The sequence below is a fragment of the Chelonia mydas genome, chromosome 7, assembly GCF_015237465.2.
Source record: "Chelonia mydas isolate rCheMyd1 chromosome 7, rCheMyd1.pri.v2, whole genome shotgun sequence".
NCBI classification, from domain to species: Eukaryota; Metazoa; Chordata; order Testudines; family Cheloniidae; genus Chelonia; species Chelonia mydas.
Window position 1 is genome coordinate 39,810,503 of NC_057853.1, and position 20,875 is coordinate 39,831,377.

General features: G+C 41.5%; 1 protein-coding gene across 4 annotated transcripts in view; it reads right to left on the reverse strand.

The window, feature by feature from the left end:
- ATP2B2 (ATPase plasma membrane Ca2+ transporting 2) overlaps nt 1-20,875 on the reverse strand; it is a 708,548-nt gene that overhangs the window by 461,246 nt on the left and 226,427 nt on the right. The gene's annotated exons all lie outside the window — the stretch shown is intronic.

A 20,875-nucleotide genomic window follows, 5' to 3' on the forward strand; every position in this document is an offset into this window, starting at 1 on the left:
CAAAGGACAAATACAGAATATTAACTGAAGTTGAGGAAGGAGGGCTAGCAGTACAAGAGGTATGGGATCTGAAACCAGGGAATGAGTGGGGAAAAAGAAGATAAAAGACAAGGAAAGTGGACCGCAATGGTCATGGTGCATGGAATCATGTTAACTTCTGTACTTGCTGCTCTACTTGCTCTCCCAGAGGAGACTGAAAGGGAGCTGCAGAAAGGTGCTGTCCCATTGCCATAAGGAACCACAGGATGCACCTACTGAGGAGGCTGAGGCTTAGCCCTGGTCTACACTATGAGTTTAGGTCGACTTTAGCAGCGTTAGATCGATTTAACCCTGCATCCGTCCACACAACAAAGCCATTTTTGTCGACTTAATGGGCTTTTAAAATTGATTTCTGTACTCCTCCCCGACAAGGGGATTAGCACTGAAATCAACATCGCCAGGTCGAATTTTGAGTTAATGTGGATGCAATTTGATGGTATTGGCCTCCGGGAGCTATCCCAGAGTGCTCCATTGTGACTCCTCTGGACAGCACTTTCAACTCAGATGCACTAGCCAGGTACACAGGAAAAGCACCGCAAACTTTTGAATTTCATTTCCTGTTTGGCCAGCGTGGCCAGCTCATCATCAGATGTCACCATGCAGAGCTCATCAGCACAGGTGACCATGCAGTCCCAGAATTGCAAAAGAGCTCCAGCATGGACCGAACAGGAGGTACTGGATCTGATCTCTGTATGGGGAGACGAATCCATGCTATCAGAACTCTGTTCCAAAAGATGAAATGCCAAAATATTTGAAAAAATCTCCAAAGGTATGAAGGACAGAGGCTATCAAAGGGACCCGCAGCAGAGCTGCGTGAAACTTAAGGAGCTGAGGCAAGCCTACCAAAGAGTCAAACGCCGGCTCGGGGTCCGAGCCCCAGACATGCCGCTTCTATGATGAGCTGCATGCAATTCTAGGGGGTGCCCCTACAACTACCCCACCCCTGTATGTGGACTTTTGCAAGGGAGTCTCACACAACAGGGATGAGGATTTGGGGGACGACGAAGAGGGGGAGGTTGAAGATAGCACACACCAGGCAAGCGGAGAAACCATTCTCCCCGACAGCCAGGAACTGTTGATCACCCTGGAGACAGTACCCTCCCAACCCAGGCTCCCGGATCTTGAAGGCGGAGAAGGCATCTCTGGTGAGCGTACCTTCGTAAATATAATACACGTTTAAAAGCAAACGTGTTTAATGATTAATTTGCCCTGAAGACTTCGGATGCATTCGCGGCCAGTATAGCTACTAGAAAAGTCTGTTAGTGTGTCTGGGGATGGAGCGGAAATCCTCCAGGGACATCTCAATGAAGCTCTCCTGGAGGTACTCCCAAAGCCTTTGCAAAAGATTTCTGGGGAGGGCAGCCTTATTCCATCCTCCATGGTAGGATGCTTTACCACGACAGACCAGTAGCACGTAGTCTGGAATCATTGCATAAGAAAGCATGGCAGCGTGTGGTCTCGGTGTTTGCTGGCATTCAAGCAACATCCGTCCTTCATCTCTCTGTGTTATCCTCAGGAGAGTGATATCATTCATGGTCACCAGGTTGAAATAGGAGAATTTTATTAAACGGACATTCAGAGGTGGCCGTTCCTGCTGGGCTGTTTGCCTGTGGCTGAAAAGAAATCAAAAACATCAGCCCCTCCTTTTAAATGGCTAATGTGTCTTTCAATTTTACTCTCCCTTTTTTTCCTCCCACAGCTGCAAATGTTTCAACGCTGCCACTAGCGTCTCCATCCCAGAGGCTAGCACAGATAAGGCGGCAAAAAAAAACGCATTCATGATGAAATGTTCTCTGTGCTCATGCAGTCCACCCAAACTGAAAGAGCCCAGCAGAATGCGTGGAGGCAAACAATGGCAGAGTCCAGGAAAGCACAAAATGAACACGAGGACAGGAAGGATGCGCGAGAGGACAGGTGGTGGGAGCAACAGGAGAGGTGGCGGGATCAAGAGGAAAGGTGGCACCAGCACGATGAGAGTAGTCAGGATGCAATGCTGAGGCTACTGGAGGATCAAACTCATATGCTCCGGCGTATGGTTGAGGTGCAGGAAAGGGACAGTCCACCACTGCAGCCCCTGTGTAATCAACCTCCCTCCTCCCCAAGTTCCATAGCCTCCTCACCCAGATGCCCAAGAACGCGGGGAGGGGGGCCCTCCGGGCACCCAACCACTCCACCCCAGAGGACTGCCCAAGCAACAGAAGGCTAGCATTCAATAAGTTTTCAAGTGCAGTGTGGCCTTGTCCTTCCCTCCTCCCCCACCCCTCCCGGGCTACCTTGACAGTTATCCCCCTATTTGCGTGACAAATTAATAAAGAATGCATGAATTTGAAACAACAATGACTTTACTGCCTCTACAAGCGGTGATAAAAGGGGGGAGGGGAGGGCAGGGCAGTTGGCTTACAAGGAAGTAGAGTGAGCCAAGGGGGCGGGTTTTCATCAAGGAGAAACAAACAGAACTTTCACACCGTAGCCTGGTCAGCCTTGAAACTGGTTTTCAAAGCTTCTCTGATGCGTAGCGCACCCTGCTGTGCTCTTCTAACCGCCCTGGTGTCTGGTTGCACATAATCAGCAGCCAGGCGCTTTGCCTCAACCTCCCACCCCGCCATAAATGTCTCCCCCTTACTCTCACAGAGATTGTGGAGCACACAGCAAACGGTAATAACAATGGTTTCGCTGAGGTCTAACCAAGTCAGTATACTGCGCCAGCGCGCTTTTAAACGTCCAAATGTACATTCTCCCACCATTCTGCACTTGCTCAGCCCATAGTTAAACAGCTCCTGACTACTGTCCAGGGTGCCTGTGTATGGCTTCATGAGCCACAGCATTAAAGGGTAGACTGGGTCCCCAAGGATAACTATAGGCATTTCAACATCCCCAACGGTTATTTTCTGGTCTGGGAAGAAAGTCCATTCCTGCAGCTTTTGAAACAGACCAGAGTTCCTGAAGATGCAAGCGTCATGTACCTTTCCTGGTCATCCCACATTGATGTCGGTGAAACGTCCCTTGTGATCCACCAGCGCTTGCAGCACCATTGAAAAGTACCCCTTTCCGTCTCTGTACTGGCTGCCTTGGTGGTCCAGTCCCAAGATAGGGATATGCGTTTCGTCTGTCGCCCCACCACAGTTAGGGAATCCCATTGCAGCAAAGCCATCCACTATGACCTGCACATTTCCCAGAGTCACTTCCCTTGATAGCAACAGCTTAGTGATTGTGTTGGCTATTTGGATCACAGCAGCCCTCACAATAGATTTGCCCACTCCAAATTGATTCCCAACTGACCGGTAGCTGTCTGGCATTGCAAGCTTCCACAGGGCTATCACCACTCACTTGTGAACTGTGAGGGCTGCTCTCATCTTGGTATTCTTGCGCTTCAGGGCAGGCGAAAGCAAGTCACAAAGTTCCATGGAAGTCCCTTATGCATACAAAAGTTTCACAGCCACTGGGAATCATCCCAGACCTGCAATACTACGCGGTCCCACCAGTCTGTGCTTGTTTCACGGGCCCAGAATAGGCATTCCATGGCATGAGCCTGCCCCATTGCCACCAGGATGGCCAAATTGCCGGGGCCCATGCTTTGAGAGAAGTCTGTGTCCATGTCCTCATCACTCTCATCACCTCCTTGCCTGCTTTTGCAGGTTCTGCATATATTGCAGGATAATAAGTGAGGTGTTTACAATGCTTATAACTGCCGCGGTGATCTGAGCGGGCTCCATGCTTGCCGTGGTATGGCATCTGCAGGAGAGCAGAGTTGCAGGGGAAGCAGTGGTTGGATGACCAGTTTTGCAGACCTACTGCACCGTAGTACCAGGACACAACAGCTGCCAGGACACAACAGCTGAGCGGGTTACATGCTTGTCATGGTATGGCGAAACAAGAGCAGCCGAGCAGAGTTGCAGCGGAAGCGGCCCTGCGAGACCACCAGGAGACAGAGTGCCAGCAGAAGTAGTGGATGACTATGCTCATATAGAGGACCTGTGAGGTGCATTCATAGCATCAGGAGAGCAGAGTGGCAGCAGAAACGGTGGATGACGACGGTTAGCAGTCCTACTGCACTGTCTGCTGAAAGCACTATGGCACCCGCACGGAAAAAAGGCGTGCAACAATTGTCTGCTGTTGCTTTCATGGAGGGAGGGGCGACTGAAGACATGTACCCAAAACCACCCGCGACAATGTTTTTGCCCTATCAGGCATTGGGAGCTTAACCCAGAATTCCAATGGCTGGCGGAGACTGCGGGAACTGTGGAATAGCTACCCACAGTGCAACGCTCCAAAAGTCAACGCTAGCCTCAGTACTGTGGACGCACTCCGCCGACTTAATGCGCTTAGTGTATTAGTGTGGGGACACACACAATCGACTGTATAAAATCACTTTCTAAAAAATCAACTTCTATAAATTCAACCTAATTTCGAAGTGTAGACATACCCTTAGTCTACACTACCAACTTATATCCGTATAACTATATCACTCAGAGGTGTGGAAAATCCACACCCCTGAGTGACACAGTTATACCAAACCAGGCCCCAGCGTAGACAGCACTGTATCAACACAGGGCTTCTCCCATCGAAACAGCTACTGCCTCTCAGGGAGGTGGAATACCTACGCCCACAAAAGAGGCTCTTCCATCGGTGTAGATAGTCTCTTCACTAAGTGCTACAGTGGCTGCAGCTATAAGTGTAGACAAGCCCTGACAGACCTGTTCAGCTTCCTGGAGCTCAAGATTCACCACCTTAGACTTGGCCAGAGAATTCTTGTGGGCTTCACTGCACATAAGCACAGGAGCCCAGACCTGAGCAATTCGGATGTCTTGGCTTGATGTGATGATTGTGTCATGCACCATAAGTGCCATGACATTTTGATGCACAAGCTTGCTCCATAACAGAAACTTGAGAGAAGACTTGTTGACATCATAAGGTAGCATTTCTGCAGGGGATCATGAACATTCTGCATGCACATGCATTACAGTTTGAGCATCAGACCGTAAAAAACAAAGCTAACAAAAGACTCAGATTTTGAGACTAGAAGTAACAATTCTGATCTAGTGTGACCTTCTACACAGTACAAGCCATAGAATTTCAGCCAGTAATTTCTGTATCAAGCCTATCACTTCTGGATGAGCTAGGGGATAGCCTTCAGAAAAGCATCCAATCATAATTCAAAAATGTTGAGTGAGAAATAATCCAGAACATCACCTAGGAAATTGTTGCAATGTTTAGTTGCCCTCACTGTTAAACTTGAATTTGTCTAGTGTCATATTCAAGCCATTGGATCTTGTTATGTCTTTGTGTTAGTACACAGAAACAGACCTCTGCTATCAGAAATCTTCTTCCCCTCTAGGTACTTGTAGACCATGATTAAGTCGCCTCTTAACCATCTCCTGGATAAACCAAATAGATTGAGCTACTTAAGTCTAACTGTAAAGCAGCTTTCACAGATCTCAAATAATTCTGGTTGTTCTTTTTTCAACTCTTTCCAATTTTTAAACATGCCTTAATATATTTGGATTTCTTCTAACTTGAACCTTAGCTCTGAATTTGCTAGGTTAGTAATGTTTGCTATGGGGATATTGCAATTGTCTCTAATGTCTTTACCCATAAGTCCTAGTTATATATTCACCCTAAACTCAAGTTTAACATTGTTATTTGGTAATTTGTAATATGGGGATAATGTGGGGATAATATGTACTTACCTATCTCTCAAGTTTATCTGAGGATTAAGGTTTTGAAGATCAAATCTTCTTTATAAAGACCATATTACCTTTCTAAGCATTAGCTTCTCTCATTTTTTATGAGACCAAGAGGAAGAGAGAGAGAAAGGCAGGGTCTACAGTATTTATGACAAAGGAAGACATTAGCCTAATATCCCTTTAAGACAAATGTTATCCCTAGACACAATAAGTAGGATTCTGATTCAGAACTCCAACCTAAGTAGAACTCAAACATATTATGGCTTTATTTTTTATTTTATTTTTTTTTAAAAGAAATCTAGCTATGCCCCACATTTGACAACTTTTTTTTAAAGCTCAGAAAAAAAAAATGTATGAGTTTGCACACCAGTCAAGTTTGCCAAACTCTCAGAGCTCTATACCTTTTTTTGCTAGCCCCTTTTGACTGCTGCTTTGCTTTTAGGATTGCAAAAATACCTACTGCTGAAATTGGAGCAGAACACACTGAAATCACACTCTTAAAACAAGCTTTGCAGCTACACAGATCTCTTTCTCAGGCCTGGGAAAGGTACTCAGAATGTTCCTGGTGACACTGAGTACCTTTCCCAGACCTGAGGAAGAGACCTGTGTAGAAACAAAGCTCTCCTTTCTCACCAAAAGAAGTTGGTCCAATAAAAGATACATCACCCACCTTTTTTCTCTCTAATATCCTGAGACCAACACTGCTACAATACTGCATACTCCTAGAAGCAGGCATATAATCATCATCCAATGCAGAATTCTACTGTTAATCTCTCCTACCACGCAAAACATTATTTTTCAACATTATTTCAAGATTATCAAGCTTTTATTGACAGAGTACACCACCAGGTGGCAAGATTGCAAAATGAAGATGATAAAAAAAATCACTCCCATATAATGACATTCAGTGCCCTTAAAATGAAAATGTTTAGCACTTCTCTATCATACACCATATAATCTGCTTGCTTATGATTCTCTATCGTACTTCGCATAGTCTGTTACTTATGATTGTTAGTTAAACTGAATGCAAAAATCACTTTAGATGACATCAGAGAGATCATGCACATCAAACAATTAAATGCTGACTGCACTTGACACACAAAAAACCCTCATTTTTGTTATTTCTTCTGCTTCCTCCAACTCCAATGAAGGTTTTATACTTTACAAAGCATAATGCAATCTTAACAGCATTGCATATTTACATGCCAAAGAGATGCTAGCTTTTCATGTTAGTCAAAGATAGCCATCATATTAAAGAGATTTGGTTTGAAGAAAGAACATTAAGCTGGCTCAAGACACTTTCTAATACAGACTAGTTAGAATTATTGAAATAACTTAAAAATGTATCACAATCTGCTCCTACTCATTACAATCCAGGACACAGAAGTCAGTTCTCAAAATCTACTATCGTAGGAGCATGTGTGCCTGTAACGGGGTACACTCACCGGTGGGGGTGCCTCTTTGGGACTGGGGGATCAACTCTCATCTAGCCTGGTACCCCTTTCTATTGGTTGCTCACACCATAGCCTCTCTGTTTGAGATTTAGGGTGCTCCTTCTTTGTGACTCGACCTTCCAGTCAGGTCACTAGTTAGTTGTCCCTTTCCAATTTGTCAAAGTCCCACTGGACAAGCTGTCCTCAAACCATGTCAGACAGTCTTCCAGTCCAAGTCCAGGTTCAGTGTCACTTTCCGAGTGCCTGGTAGGGGAAACTGGGCCTGCCCACTACTCCAAGTTACAGCCCAGAGATCCTATGCCTTGCAGCCATAGTCTACTCAACCTCAGACACTGTTGCTGTTTCCCTAGGCTCCTTCCTACCTCATTTCATTTCCAGGCCCACCTCTGGGTTTACCAGCCCCAGTCTCCTCTGCTCCCAGACTCTGTAGTCCAGGACAGGATCCCAGAGGTCTTACTTTCCCCCTAGAACTCCTCCTTGTCCCAAGCCTACTCCCTCTTTCTCTCTAGGGAGTAACTGCAGAGCTCCCACTTATAACCCCCTCTTTTCTTCCTTTTTCTTTTTTTTTTTAAATGTTAAAGCAGACTTGCAACCCCCTCTTGATTTCAACTTCCTGCTTTTATACAAGCTAAGTCTTCCCTTGCACAACTGGGTTTCATCATCAGTTAGACCTTACCCATCCCTGGCTCTCTTCCAGGTGCAGCCTATAAGGACAATTGGTCCTCTTTAACCTGCTCAGGCCTTGTGTGGGGTGCACACCCCATCACAGTGCACAGACAGATGCATACTTAATGTTGTCTGCCAATTCAAGCAAAAAGTAGGATTAAAAAAAAGCTGTGTTCAATAACTATTCAAATCTCACAGGAATTTAAGGAGTTTACCCTATAGGACCCCAAAGTGCTTCGCTATTGGATATAAATATATATGGAAAGAATAAATATTGATGAATTTAATGTAAAGGTTTTTATTTTCCTGACTAGAAAAGCTATGAACAAATCACACAGGTCATCCTGAATGAGTCCAGTTGAACCACATTACTCTACATATGCCATGTAACGAAGTGATCACCTTGGGCTTAGTTGGGTTACCCAGTCTCTTCGGGGAATGGAGCTATTGTCCACCCTTCCCTACTTCCTGTTTTGTTAGGGGGAGTTTGTTGCGTGATGCAAGCTGCATAAAGCAGCAAATTCTCCAGCCTGCAGTGTTGCACTGGATTGTCCATTTGCAGAAATGTTACACAGGAAAAAAAACTATAGGTATGTTTTAGAAAGTTTTAGATTTCATTGTAACATGGCACTTGCTCAACAGCAGACCTCCACACTGCATAACAGTTTCAAAAAAACTAAATGATTACCTCTTGAAAAAGTGTAGATAAGCATAAGGTAATCACAATTAATTCTGTATTAAACTTGAAGTATAAATAATAATCAACACTGAAATTTCACTCTCACTATTAAGCAAACAGCAAAGCAAACAGTGTTATGATCTTCAATAATCACCTCTGATTAAGACCCAGTTTGTTTCATGAGACACATTCAATCCTGGGCATCTCCACCAAGCATGCCAATAAGAGAGACAATTAGTTAAACAACTCTTCACTAGAAATTTAATTTAAGCCACACCATTCTGCCAGCCAGCTTGTGTTATGGAGCAAGCTTGTGCATCAACTAAACCCATACTACATGATTCGGATTCAAGCCAGTGACTGAGGGACTTAAGATTATCTGTACAGTCAACAAGACATTCATAAACAGGATGGGGAGGGGAAGAATATCAAGTGGAATTTAAATAAGGTTTCTTAAAGTGTTACAGAAACGATTTAAAATTTAATTACCATATCAACACATATTTCTTTCATCTTTTGACTAATAATAGACCATCTAAAATTTACTCATCTTTAGATCTTGGAGAAAATTTATATCCCATGAATCTGAGTTAAATCTCAAACCAAAACTATACAATTCTACAATCAGTTGACAGAATTAGGCCAACAAGTATTTACTACCATGGATTGACAAATAAATGGAAGGGTCTAGCAATCATTCAGTACTTGATAACAAACCATGACCCCTTAACAACTCAATAGTTTCCTTACTACTCTGACTACTTACATCTATGCTGCTAATACAAACTTATAAGCAAGAAGGAACAATATTCAAAGAGTATTCATAGTAGTCACTAAAAGGATATTGTACGACTTGCTGGATAAGAATGGCAGCTTTCTCCTCTAACTGCTGGACTAGCATACAAACTTGAAGAGTGAAAGTAGAAAATATACTTTTTTCCTCAAAAACTAACTGAGGTCAACCAGCTGAATATTTACATTTAAAGGCTTTGAAAAGAAAGTACTTTATCCATCTGCAGTTCACTCTGAAGTGGTGCCAGACTAAGAAAACTGAGAAATTAGAGGTTTGTATCCAAACAAAAAAAACTAATGTACATTAATTCTTACTAAGATTCTTACCCAGTAAGGAAAGAAACATGGTGACCATGACAGGTATTGCAGTGCCACACAATATCTTAAGTTCATCCATCATTGTGGGCCGGGGATTGTATTCAATTCCAGGGGGGAGGGTTATCACAGCTCCTCCAGGAACCACAACGAGTGAGGTGAAATTAAGGTGACTCACTTAGGTTGTAAACACCATCTGAGAGGTACCACCTCCTGGGGAGGCTTCCATATACTGTTTAAACTAGATATTCCAGAGACTAAAAGACAAAGAAAAGGGCTATTGATATAAATAGGCTGGATTTAAACTTAATCAGGGCCTTCCTTCTGATCCAGCAAACAGACAGGGCCTTCTCTCCAAGGGGGGCCCTCAAACCTTGCAGAAAAGCTGGAAAGACTTTGGCCTCCTATTGCCTCCTCTGGTAAGATTTAGCATGTTGTTTTTCTCTGTGATGCTTTTACCTTAAGAATAAATGTGCTTGCTTAGAAAGTGCTGTGTGGTTACTTGTCACTTCTGGCAATATACACTGCATAGCCCTCAGAGAGAAAGCAAAGCACAGGTGCCGGCCTCTAGGCAGATTGGTTTACTGGAAATGTCACAGGGTTAAGGCAGGGAGTTGTGCAGCCTTAAAACGTCTGGGTCAGAAAGGAGTGGGACAAGAGTCCCTACCTGAGACAGGTGATGGCAATAGTCTGGCTGGCAAGTCTTGAATGGACCACAGGGGAGAGGCTGGGGAGATACAGGTGCAGTTACTTGAAACTGTAGCAGGGTGTATGTACCCTGATTTATTTCAGGAAAAGGAATGCTTAAAGAATCATTATCAAGAGTCATGACCATGAACATCACTTCGCATAGGCTGATCTCCTCCTTTTAAAAACACTTCATAATAAAATCTGACCATTAAAACACCTCAGGACAGAAAGCTGGCAAAAAAAGAATGGGAAATTTTATTTTTAAGTCCTGGAAGGAGAGGTGGGAGGAGGAGGATTTGGAAAAATCCATTAAGGATCAAGCGCATGAGATCCAAGAGATTAAATAAAACAGTCAGGATTTTTCAAACTTGCTGTTGCAGTCCTACTGTTCAATAATGGCTTTTTAAAAATGTGGATGTCTAAACCTATTCATTTTTACTATGGACTAATGGCTTTGCCTGATACAGGGGTGAGGGTGGGGGGAGGCATACAACTAACAAATGTGCTCTAAAATATATTACTTTGCACAAACAGTTGTTGGCTGCCTAAAACATTTTAGCAGCATGTGATCTCAGTCCAGCTAATGGTAAATAAGTTTCAATCTGAAAAATAAAAATGAAACAAACTTTAGGCTGTAGTCTCAGTTTGGCCAGTCCTTAAAATAAGAGGGAATTAATAATACCCTATACATTACAAAACCAAAGATGAAAGCCTTTTATACAGAGAATGAGAATAATCTACATATCTCAAACAAATGAAACATGCGTGACTTTTGTGTAAAAAAAGGAGCATAAAAAGTCTGCAGTTCAGAGTAAACACAAATAAATAGCTGGCCAATAGTACACTCAGTGTTAGGATTTTAAAAAGTGTGCACAATATTTCAATCAGTCAAATAAGCAAACCAGTACTAAAACAGGCTAAACAAACCTTTCAGGAGGACTGTAAACCAAGGCTATAAGAGAACCAGATATTCCAAACCTGCTGAGAGCTTAGCTTGTATAAACTCCTATCAAATGTAACAGTCTAAACACCATTCCACCAGAAATTGTCCATTAAGTGAAAGGGCAGCATGTCACAAATTTATTTATTTACATTCCAGTTGAACCTAGAGAGATCACTTGTGATCAGAACTCCATTGTGCTATGTTCTATTGCATATGCATAGTAAGAAATGGTCCCTGAAGACAGAAGGTAGGAGACATGGATATACAAGCAGACCAATCAGGACAGCGGCTAAAAATGTTGATTTCTTTCTGGTTTTGTGTCAAGTTTGCGGTATTTCTTGTCAATAAATTATGGGGTAAAGGAGAAAGATAAAAGGGGAAGAATTAGAACAGGAGCAAGAGTGTGGGGGGAAAAAACAAGAGGAGGAAGTGCTGAGAGGAGGGGAGGGAGAGGGCAGAATGGAAAGGAACATGAGGGTCCAGGACAGTAAGGATTACAGCAGAGGAGCTGTGAGGAGAAGGGGCATATGGCAGTCACAACGAAAAGCAAAGAGAAGAATGCAGACTCTAAACTGGATAAGTCACAATCTAATGACATCACATGTTTACAGAGGCATTAGCCTCTTCCCTGATCCTCTTGCTGTTTTTGAAAAATCGAGGTCTCCAGTGGCACCGTAAAGACTAACAGATTTATTTGGCATAAGCTTTCGTGGGTAAAAAACATTGGTTCTCCACTTGTAAGGTAACTCCCTTCTCTTCATATGCCAATATATATTTATGCCTGTATGTGTAATTTTCACTCCATGCATCTGAAGAAATGGGTTTTTTACCCACAAAAGCTTATGCACAAATAAATCTGTTAGTCTTTAAGGTGCCACCAGACTCCTAGTTATTTTTGTGAATACAGACTAACACGGCTACCCCTCTAATACTTGCTGTTTTTGCTCTGACTACTTCTACTGAGAGAGCAACCCTGTGCCCAGGCTGGCTCTGCACCAGGAGCTGCTGTTTTTACCTTACCCAACTGGCCTGTGGGGCAGTGGAGAGGGAAATGTGGGAATCTCAGTGCTGTTTCAGTTCTAGTTTTTTATGCTGGGAGAATCTCTCTTTGCTGCTCAGAAGAACTTAGGGCACAAACAGACAATCGTCGAAATGCAGGACTGGAAGGGACCTCAAGAAGTCATCAAGCCCAGCCCCCGGCACTGAGGCAGGGCAAAGTATAACTAGACTGTTCCTGACAGGTGTTTATCCAATCTGTTCTTAAAGATCTCCAACAATGGGGACTTCACAGCCTTACTTAGAAGTGTATTCCAGAACTTAACTACCTTATAGTTAGAATGTTTTTAACCTAAAACTCCCTTGCTGCAGATTAAGCCCATTACTGCTACAAGCCTGAATCAAGAACTTTGTAATTATTGTATGTATTTGATTCCTTCAACCAATTTTAACTCCTACCTTTCTTTCTTTTTATGAATAAAAATTTAGATTGTAGATACTAACGGCTTGGCACCAGCATGATTTTTAGGTAAGATTTAAGTTATATATTGACCTGGGTGTGTGGCTGGTCCTTTGGGATCATTATTTGACGAGACTGGTTATAAAGAACCACTCATCTCTAAATCCAGTGGTTTTGGTGGTGACATAAGGAATGCTCAAGGATGAAACAAAAGGATATTTCCTTATTTGCACTTGTCTTTATTCAGTTTCATCTTGTTGATTTCAGACCAAGTCTCCAATTTGTCAAGGTGGTTTTGAATTCTAATCCTGTGCTCCAAAATGCTTGCACCCCCACCCAGGTTGGTGTCATCTGCAAACTTTATAAGCCCCACTCTCCTCTCCATTATCCAAGTTATTCACAAAAATACTGAATATTACTGGACCCAGGACTGACCCCTGCAGAACCCCACTAGATACACCCTGTCAGTTTGACAGCAATCTATTGGTAACTACTTTGAGTATGGTCTTTAACCAGTTTTGCACACCCCTTATAGTAATGTTCATCACATGGCCCTGTGTACACTCAATGAAATGCCTTGCACTACATGTACAATACTGTGTCATTAAACAAGACCTATCCGAAGCATTTTACAAGCATTAGTTGAGCCAGTGGGATGTAATGTCAGGGAATGAACTCAGTGTCGCAACAGTTTTGTTGTGTAGTATAAATAAGGTTTTTGTGGTTTAGCTTCATCTACTTTCAAGTGGACTGAACTGCACAAAGGCACATTTAGCACAGAATAAGAGTGTCCACATGGGGCGTTCATGCAGAATAGTATTACGATTGAAAAAAAAAAATCACACTCTAGCTTATTCCACACAAACTTCTCATGTAGACAAGCTCTGCTGTAATCCGAAAAGAGCAATGCTCTATGTTACAGCTTCGGCAACCATCCAAGTGAGACTACCCAACAGGTTAAAGTCTTTCTAAAATGATAAACTGAGCTTTGACATACCCTGAAAGAGCACTCTGAGCCCTTGGTACTGGCTGAATGGATCTACTATTGAGAGGACCTTTACATGGTGAAGATAAGGCAGTCTGATGTTGAGAGATAACGGATAGTACTCAAAACCTGTCAGCATTCACTCTGAACTGTAAAAATAAAAACAACAACAAAAAAACAACCAAGCCCAGTTAACATGAGTGGTTTACAATAATAAAAATTGGGAAACTGTCCAAATGAACATTATAACTTCCCCAAGAATAAGAGTTGAAGCCAGCAGAGATTAAAACACAAAGTTCTTCAGAAGACATTCCACAGCAATGTTCCCTCTGGACTGATGTACACAGAACAAAGAGCCTGATAATTTTTCAGCTACTGGAGCAATGCTCTAGTGATTCATATCACATCAGCAGAATCCTTAAATGTAATTACAGCCTTATACTCAGAAACCGCATTATTCCATTTCCATTCTGAATTGTAACCTGCTTTCTTTGTTAAAGAGAGTTCTGCCATACATTGTTTTAGACGTTTCAAGAGGATAATATAAACTTATCCTCATTTTCAAAGCAATTAATGGATCGTGCCCAGCTACATCAAAGATCAAGTTTCAGGCTGTGAATCGCTGCAACAGTTGTGCTTCTTTGGGACAATGCAACTCCCAAAGCCCAGCCTGAAGCATGTGGGAGCTAGAGACAAAGTATTCTCTATCAAGGGAGTCTGGCTATGGAACAGTCTTCCAGAGGAAAATCAGGTGAATCCAAAGTCTGTCCATCTTAAGCAACATTTCAAAACCTTCCCCTTTGAGGAAAGATCTTGCTTTGGCAGTGACACACCCCTCCTAACCCCAAGCAAAGTTTTGACCCGGAAAAGGAAGAAGTGCCAAAGACTTCATGAAATCTGCTAGGGACTTTGCTGTTGCTACTGATTTCATGTGGAAAACTCATACTACAATATAAAACCTTTACATAAATAGACTAACATTCACCCCAGCCTAAAAATGGTTCCTATTAGTCCTTCCAATAGAAAGGAAGGATTTGACTTCAGCCCAAAGAAATAATAGTGGGATAATTATGTGAGAAGGCCCACCGCTCCACTGAAAAGAAGGTTTCAGAGTAGCAGCCATGTTAGTCTGCATCCGATGAAGTGAGCTGTAGCTCACGAAAGCTTACGCTCAAATAAACTGGTTAGTCTCTAAGGTGCCACAAGTACTCCTTTTCTTTTTACTGAAAAGAAGATAATTCAGTGAGATACATGATCACAAATGCATGAGTGACAGAGCTCTGCTACTTTCGATCCTCCAGGCAGATGGAAACTTGCTGTAAGGACGAAGGGACGTAAATGGTTCAAAAACACAAGTTACCAGGTGAATCAAAAAAAAATGTTTTTACAGGAGACAACCCTGCAATTTAGCACCCCAGGTAATCTGGGCTCATAAGTGACTCAAGACTAACACAGTAAAGGAGTTGCAGGTCAGGGCTGAGTTGCATTGGCAGAGTTGCGTGGAGAAAGCTTACACATTTCATTGCTGGCACTCTTCTTAGCTAGACTCATTGCTACCAGTATTGCCAACCCCTAGCATTCAATCATCATGAGTCAGGCCTCCAAAATCATTAAACTGACTTACAAATCAGGAGATTTTTTTCAAGTAATATATCTGGGGTTCTTTTTTAAAAAAGCTTTGTCATTTGTTTTTAAAGACATCTTACAAGTCTTAGCTTTGCACTCATATTGAATCAAACTATAACTGTCATATGTTATGCTAGAGAAGCATCAAAGGAGAGTGACATATCAGCAACAGTCAAACTGTGATCTGGATTATGATAGCGGGGTGGCGAGGGCAAAGAACATTCACTTTAGACATCAGGGGATTTAATGAGACACTGCAAGTGACACCTCCAGCACCACAGGCTACACATAACTTCTCACTAAACTCTGCCAATCAAATAGAAAGTTGTATCTTTCAAGAGAACAATTCAACACTATTGGAAAGATACAGTGCCATCTACTGGTGCAGATGCTATCTATGCTGATCATTCTATATTCTACAGTATATTTTTCATAAACTATAGTCCAACAAAATTAAACAAAACAGTCACCATGTTAAATAATAAATGGCAAACCAAAAGAAAAATTAAAGAGCCATAAGGCAGAGGAGAAAAAAATTCCAGCTGACATTTGAAATGGAATAGTGCCTATGAGAGGTTCAGGGCAGCTGTTCCAGATGGCAGAAGTTACAGAAGCAAAGGGTCTAGCACTAATCATGGCCAAAAAGAAACTGTGTGAGCAGAGGGAGAGGCAAACCCAGTGTATTAAAGCATACAGTTAAGGATGTGTGTGTTAAGGCTAGTACTAGTCCTTGGGAGGTTTTGAAAAACAACAGCGGTTATAAATGGGATCCTGAAATGAACGGGGAAAAAACATGGAACTCAGAATGGAATTTTTTTACCCTGTACTCCTTATAATCTAGAACCTTATAGCTCAAAAGAAGTTACAAAATAAAAAGTAATTCACAATGATTTAAGGAAAAGCAAACTAATTACTACTGAAGGTTACGGATACAGAGATTACTTTGGGCCAGCCTATGGACTAATTCTCTCTCATGCCTGGCTTTCCCAAACATAATTAAATGGAGTATTTTTATGCTTAAAGCTTATGATTGCTTTAGGCAACATAATGCATCTTGCCAACAAACAGTATTCTCCATCAGTACTTTGCTTCATCAACATCGAGCATTATTGGGGGGGGAAAGAAAAAACCTTGGATTTCTCAGCTCAATAAGAAAAGTGTGTCACTGGTGTTTTTTATTATTAGCTACTACTATACTACTATTATACAGTTATAGATAACGCAAGTCTAGGCTGATAAGAGTGCATCAGTTTTATCTGTATTTAGGAAACCATGTTTCACTAACTATATATTTTATATAACTAATAAATTATGGAGTAGTTTAAAGTTCATTTTGGCATTACCTTGAAACTACAATGGCTCATGGGTGATGAAGCTACAAGTGATTTATGAAAATATGTGGCAGTAAGAACCCCAACCCAACCCCAACATGTATTCTGTATATGCTACCTTTTATAGATAACAATATTTTAGCAAATGTTTCAAGGTGTTATTTGGGGACTTTTAATGAGACTATTTCTTGTATCCTGCTACAAGATGCCTTGGTTATCATGATCCTACAGCAGGACTCGAGAGTGAGAAATCAAACAAAAAGTAAAAAACATAAAACACCTCCAAAACTGTCCTAAAATAGCTTTTCAATGCCTAATTATTTTTTATTATTTAAGGTAGTGTTTAAAGGCCCACAAATGAGAACAGGGCCTCACTGTGATAGGTCTCCAATGTAAGGAGCACTTCTCCAACCTTACTTTCTCTAATATAAATACACAGCAGCGTCTAATTATTTTATTTTAAATAAAACTCCAAATCCACCGAAACAAAATACTCCCCTGCACACACAATTCTCCCCCTCAGTATAGATTATGCACAAAATTTTCAGAAGTACCTAAGTGGTTTAGGATACTAAATCCCATTTTCAAATCTGACTTGGACCCTATGCTCCACTGGCTTTCAATAAGACTTAGGTTTTCAAAGGCCAGATTTTTAAAGGTATTGGGCATGCCTAAAGATGCAGATAGGTGCCTACTGGGATTTTCAGAAGTGTTTTCTTGCCTAACTCCAATGAAATCAACCCTTCTACAACAAGAAGCGTCCTGTGGATTTTCTTGAAACCCCTTTGAAAGAAATTTCAGAAATCCAGTACCCACTTCAGATTAGAATTTTGTATTTCACCTTTCATACTCAGGTTGCCCTAAATAATTTACAAGGCAATTCATGACTACAGACACAAAATGGGCAGTCATCACACACTCAACAATAGCTCTCACACTCTTTTGGATAGCAGAACCTATTTTATTTATGGGGGCATGGCAATATTGACCAGGACACTGCAGTTATCACTCTACTCCCCCGCCTCTTTTTTTAAGATCCCTAAGATCTTTAATTTCAGCCACCACAGATGAGCAAAAGGGACCTCAGTTTAACTGTTCAAGTACAGCACTCTGTATGTTATACTGCAGTGTCAGTGGGTATAAGCTAAAGTCCTGGTGTATTTTGCAAGTTGTAAGTGCAGTAAAATGTATGCAGGCTACTGGGGAAAAAAGGGTATTTATGAAATGAAGAACTGTAATATTTTATCACTGCTTAAAGGTGAACTGCTACATAGAATGAAAGTTGAGTTAATTACAGTTGACACTCCCTACTAACTAGGCTGAGGGGCATTAAGCACAGAAGTCAGCTTCAAGTAAACTTCCATATTCATTAACTATCCTTTATTTATTTTTTTTTAAAAAGGACAATGAGGAAGTAAGGAAGTTCATATAAAACTGCTGACCTGAAGAAGAGTTCTATGTAAAATGAAACCTTTTCTCTCTCACCACCAGAAGTTGGTCCAATAAAATATATAACCTCACCCACCTGGTCTTTCAATTTAAAAAGTCAGACAGTTGAGGTCTTATACATTCTAAAGAATAGCTAAATAAACAAGATTATATTATTACAAATAATTTCACAAATCTGTGGAGAAATGCGAACCTAAATACTGGATCCATCCAAAAAGTAGAACTGACTTTCAAAAATGGAAAGAAAAGGGATACAGGCAATTTCCATCCAGTCACACTAAAATAATGGAACAAATACAGAGAAGGAAATACACATTAAACATCTAAAAAGACAATTGAATCATGTGTAGCATTCAGGGATTATAAAGAGTATGCCTGGCAAGACATAATTATTTGCTTTAAGTAAAATTACAAAATTAACAGATAAAATAATATTTGGATTTTATTAAAGCAATTTAATGGGGTCATGGAATCAAATTGAAAATTAATTTAAATTGGATTTGTTACAAGCATTCAAGGACTGAAAAACTACTCAAGATCTGTAACCAAAGAGTAATGGGAAATAAGATTCCACATTTTTATACCAAGGTGATTAGTGGGTTGTTACAAAGATCTGTTACATTAACTCATTAAACTATAAGAGTAGAGAGCATAATGAAATAAGTGGATACTACTCAATTAGGAAGTGTTGCCAGTTACAGAGAGGACAGAAATAAAAAAGGGAACTAGGGAGAACAGAAACATGGACACAAATTAAAATTCAACTTTGATAATGCAAACTACTGTAATATCGGAGGAAAATATTCAAGAGGATAAAGAAAATTGGATAGCAGCAATGGTGAAAGAAGGTTAGGAGTGACAGCTCAAATGTCATCTACTTTTTCAACAGAACAGAAAGAGGTCAGTGTATTTTTGGGCTACATACCTGTACAGAAGTATAGGAGAGAGTGTTTGTTTATGGCCCTGGTGCTTCAGGGACCTAGAATACTGCATTCTTTTTCTGAGCAGTACCTCACTGAAAAGACGTTGACAAGTTAAAGGTTGTCCAGAGAAGAGCAACAAAATTGTTGAGGAAGATGGAGGGACTGATTCTTGAGGAAAAACTGAAATAGTTAAATATGTATATAGATCAACCATGCCATAACAAAGCATATGTTTACACTGCAGTTGGAGGTGTGATTGTATGGACATAGACATACCTGTGCTAGCTTTGATTAGCTAGCGTAGGTACATATAGCAGCTTCAACACAGGCAGCACAAGCTCACCTAGGACCCTGGGTACTTAGGCAGCAAGCCTGAGCTGAAGTCTGTGCTATTAGATCAGATGTGTCTACTCCTGCTACAATCACACCTCCAGTTGCAGTGTAGACCTACCCTTAGAGTGGGTGAAACTTACAAATTAGAAGGTGACTGTCACTGACACCATCACCAACTCTCACATTCTTCTTAGTCTCATCTTTTCTACTTGTGTTCTCCCTCCCATAGCCAGATAGCATCACACCTCACTTGGAGCAAGCATCTCTGTTCATGCCCCTTGACAAAGACGGAGTATGTTCCAGGTTTCTAGGCTCCAGAAACTAATTACCCTTCACAGCACCTCTCCTCAGAGACTGCAACTTACTCTTTCTTCGGGGGACATTAAATTACCCATACACAACAGTCATCATAAACTAGATTTGTTAAAAACAGAGAAAATTGAATTACAAGAATAGAATTGGTTTCCTTAACCTATCTATACTCTTTCAAGAAGCTAAACAAAAGACGACACGGGGGGAGAAAGAGCAGAAGGGGAAGAGAGGTGAAAGAAGGGCTGGCATACGCTGGAAGAAAGTGCATGAGTGGTTAATAGACTGGTGGTATTAAAAAGCTAACACCCAGCCACCATGGGCAAGGGGACTCATGGTCCTGAGTCCCCCAAGAATTGTCACACAACCCACTTATCAAGGCCCCACCCTATCTCAGACCCATGGTGGTTACTCCTGATTTCCAAACCAGTTTTCTCCAGTTACTCAAAACACACAATGAAGTTTTGAGGACTTCCTACATTCTAGTAGATGGGCCACCGAAGATACAGAGACACATAATTTAAGCAGTGTATCAAGAAAAAAAAATTATCAACACTGAAATGTCTATGACCATAGAAGAGTGTCCCAAGAAAATATAGTGAAAGGGCCATCCCTTGGGAAATTTGAAAATAGATTAGGAAAAAAATATGCTCAAGAACATTATTGAGCAGATTTATGGACTGGATGTGATATTTTCTCATTAATAATTTCTATTATTCTAGCTGGCACAGCTCCTCATGCATTCTCTTCTTGCTAGATATAGGAAAAACTTGCACAGGTGCTGTGTAAAGATCTTGGCTGAATCAAGCTGACGGCATATGAATATGCATCTATAGGTGTAGTACAAGCCACATCCATTACCATCCTCAGTGATGTCAGTTACTGAAGATATCCTAAGTGCTGTTAGACCAAAAACCACCACCAACTCATTTCCTGGTTGGTCCCTCAGTCTCTCCCCTTGTGTTCCCTGACCACAGCCTAATGGCAACAACTCACCAGAATATGACACCATTGTCTATTATGCCTTGACAGAGATCAAGAGTGGAGCGTAGGTTCCAAAAACTCTTTTACATTTTAAACCTCTCAAGATTGTACGGTGCTTTTCTCCTCTGAGATGGACGGATTAAAATCCCACAAGCAACAATAGATCTCCTTGAAGATGTCTGTATGATAGGGGTTTGAGAGATAACTGAGGGTACGC